Source organism: Mus caroli, unplaced genomic scaffold, assembly GCF_900094665.2.
Source record: "Mus caroli unplaced genomic scaffold, CAROLI_EIJ_v1.1 scaffold_12794_1, whole genome shotgun sequence".
In the NCBI taxonomy this organism is placed as follows: Eukaryota; Metazoa; Chordata; class Mammalia; order Rodentia; family Muridae; genus Mus; species Mus caroli.
Window position 1 is genome coordinate 14,860 of NW_018389870.1, and position 3,812 is coordinate 18,671.

Genomic DNA, 3,812 nt, shown 5'->3' on the forward strand with positions numbered 1-3,812 from the left:
TTGTGGCCACTAGTCCTCAAGATCCAGAACAAAAGCCTGTGTTTTTCAGCCTCAAGATCTAGATCACAAGTGTGCACTCCATCTCTGGATTGTAGTTTATTCCAGATTAAAAGTCAGAATGAAAACAATAATCACGTAATCACACCCAACATGACATAACTCTTTTAACTGCAAACATAAACAATAAACAATACAGGGTGGGATCTTGCCCTGAGATCATCACTTCCTTAATCTGTTTATCTCCTTGAACAAAGGATTCAATTCCATTTCACTTCCTGGTGCTCTTTTATTACATGAATCATATATTATATATTTTCCCTTTTTAAGCTTGGTAAACTTGATCAGAACACTTTTCATGAGGCTGAATCAGAAAACAAAGTTTCTGCTGGGCTTTTTCCAGACTTCCATTGTCAATGCAATTAATATAAATCTCTTTTCCTTACCCTCAGGTAGATTCTTCAGACAAAGGCAAAAAGCAGCCACATTCTTCACTAAAATATCACAAGAACAGTCTCTAGACCACATACTAAAATTCGTCTCCCCTGAAACCTCTTGGGCTTGGTCTGCACAGTTCAAATCATGCTCAACACCAGTATCTTCCATATTCCTACTAACATGACCAATTAAGCCACACATAAAGCATTTCACTGCTTTCTAAAGTCCAAAACTCCATATTCTTCCAAACAAAAGTGTGGTCAGGGATCTCACAGCAATACCCCACTCCTGGTATCAACTTCTGTTTTTGTTAGGTTTTCTGTTACTGTGAACAGACTCCATAGCCAATGCAGCTCTTTTTTGTCACTTTAGGTTTTTATTTTGCATTTCATTTATGATCCAGCTTCACATTCTCATAAAGTCACCAATTACAACAGTTACCTGCAGATGTTGCCCATGTATGAAATGACCCAACAGTGGAGCTGATGTGAAAGGTAAAGCAAGGACATGCTTGTAACATTAAACAAAATCACACAATTTATCATCCATCTCATTATTCTTAAACCAAAGGCTGGTTGTTAAGAATGGAAACCCTTTTCTTCCTCAGGTGTCAAGCATTAAAATTACCTAACAGGCTCAATAAGGTCTCTTCAATAATTAATGGTATACATTTGAACAACCCTTATGATCCATATATTTTATTATACAGGATCCAGAAATACTTTTCATGGTTTTGTTGGTTTCAAAGTTCAGGAGGAACGAGGAACAGTGGGAGATAAACTGAGGCAGGCAAGCACAAGGAAGGCTTCTTAGACTTGACTTGTTGGGCCCCTGGAGTAGGAGATATTGCAGAAGTCTGATTTGAAGTGAAATTCAGAGGCTGTGGATCTCCTGCTGAATGAGGATAGAGTCTGCAAGTGTATATGCATGTGTTAGGAGCTGGGGACCTTAAGGCAGATGTGGTCACAAGACTCAGCTCCACCTGAAGCAGGGTTGGTGCAGGAATCAAAGGAATAGGCTTGACCAGCCTCTAGTTCCAAGACATGTTGCTACGGTGACAGTGTGAGAACAAACCATATGCACAATATATAACAAGTATAACAATTCATCAACATGCAAAATTAAACATTCCTTTTCCTTGATGGGGAACTATCGAAACAAGTTTGAGCAGGAGGTCAGGCTGTGGGTCCCAGTTATGTCTGTAAGCTGGGCCTAGGTATCCCAGTAAGGTCCCCTGATCCTCCTGAAGCCTTGAAGAACTGGGGAAGAAAACAAGAGCCATTCCCTGAGTCAGGCTTCAGATTCAGTGTCTAGAGGGAAGCAGAAGTTCCGTACAGGCCTTGAGTGGCAGTGAAGTCAGAGCCCTGTTTCAGCCCTGCACAACCCACAACCAACTCCAGGGTAACAAAACTGAGTTGCTAACAGAACTGGCAATACTTCCATCCTTGCTGAGTAATATCAGATGAGGGGGACCAGTGCATCTGAGCATGTAGGGACAAAGCAGTAGCACTAGTGGCAGCTGTGTAGGTTAATGTAGTTGGTGAAATGGCTGGGGTCAGCTTTCTGGTGTAGGGATGCAGGAATCATAGCAGCCCCCATCAAGTCATAAGGGCCTCTTGTGATCAAGTGTGCTCCTAGGGCAGGGGGGACATTGGTGGGATTTGGTGTCATTATTATTTGGCTCTTGGCTATCTTGCTGTTGGCTTTGGCAAATTCTAGCCTCAGGGTCTGTGGGTTCTCCAGATCAAAGTGAATACCATTGAATGTGAACTTGGCTGCTTCTGTTAATGCTGGGGCTGTCAAAGGTCACAAAACCATGAGTGTGTCTCAAGGTGAGCTTGATCAGGGACCCTTCAAAGCCCTTGAACTACCAGAAGAGCAGGTAGAGTTCTCTAGGTTTAACATCCACAGGGAGGCCACTACAAACAGTGTCCAGACCTCTTCCTCCAGCAGGTGACTGGGGTCTGTGCTAGTGCCCAAGCCTATTCAATGATTGTCCTGCTTCAGGAGGGGTGTGATGAGTCATGGCACATGAGGAAAGTTTGGGCTTGTGAGGAGACCAAATGCTGCTGCATCAGGCTAAGGAGAAAGGAAGGGGGTCCCAGTAAGTTTGGTAGATTTGGGAGGAAGCTGGAGAGGCAAAGTACTGGGAAACAAAACAGAGATCAAAGGCAACTCTTATATGGACACAATTTAATTGGGGCTGGCTTACAGGTTCAGAGCTTCTGTCAATTATCATCATGGCAGGAGCATGGCAGCATCCAGGCAGGCATGGTGCTGGGGAAGGGAATGAGAATTCTACATCTTGATCCAAAGGCACTCAGGAGAAGACTATCTTCAGGCAGCTAGGAGAAGGGTCTCAAAATTTACATCCACAGTGACACACTTCCTCCAACAAGGCCACACCTCCTAACAGTGCAGCTCCCTAGGCCAAGCATATTAAAACCACCACAAGTGATTTTATGATTCCAATCCATAAACATCTATGCCAAGTTATCCTACCAATCAGGATTTAGAGATTGGGACTTTCTTAGGCACATGTCTTCATGGTACATTTATCCTGGGTTGGCTTATTCAAATGTAGAAGGACAACTTGCATAGCCTTCATATCACAACTTGTCAACCTGGATGTCAGTTATCCATGTAAATGTCACTTGCTGTCATGCAGGATGTCAGTTTCTTAGGGAGGTCTTGGGAACTTAAACTTTATTTGACACCTCCCATTCAAAAATACAAGTTTTATTCAAAATGGCTGCACTTTGGTTTCTTCTTACAGTCACTGTATCCTCCTGTCTGTTCAGTAGTATGAATGTTTGGTGGTCACCCCTGGTTGTCTTTATAATGTTGGTGTTTATGTCTGTTAGTTCTGTTTCCCTATATTGACTAGTGGATTTTTTTTTTTTTTTGGTGTAATGGTTTGAATGGATACAGCCCTCATAGTCTCATAGGGCGTGGTATTGTTTGAAGGTAGGGCCTTGTTGGAGTATATGTGGCTTTGTTGGAGGAGGTGTGTCACTGGGGGTGGATTTTAAGTTTCACATGCTCAAGCCAGTCCAGTGTTACTATCTCTTCCTGCTGTAGCACTCTCAGCTGCTTTTTCAACACCATGGTTACCTACATGCCAACATGTTTCCTGCCATGTTGACCTGTATCTGAACCTGTACTTGCCAGAACAAAGGAGTTTGAAAAAAATTGAGGTTGTAAAACTGAGGCTTCCTGAAAAATTCCTTTAAAAGATTCCAGCCTTTGGAAAACAGGAAAAACCTAGAGAATCAGACTCAGTGCCACAGGAAAGGACTCTGGGGATAACATTAATCATTCCCAGCCATAAATCATCCAGGAATGCTGGTTATTCTTACACACCCTAGCCCCATAAT

At 42.8% G+C, this 3,812-nt stretch overlaps 1 pseudogene; it reads right to left on the reverse strand.

Moving 5' to 3' along the window:
* Positions 1-1,853: 1,853 nt before the first annotated feature.
* Positions 1,854-3,575, reverse strand: LOC110288337 (annotated as a pseudogene).
* Between the last annotated feature and the right edge of the window lie 237 nt (positions 3,576-3,812).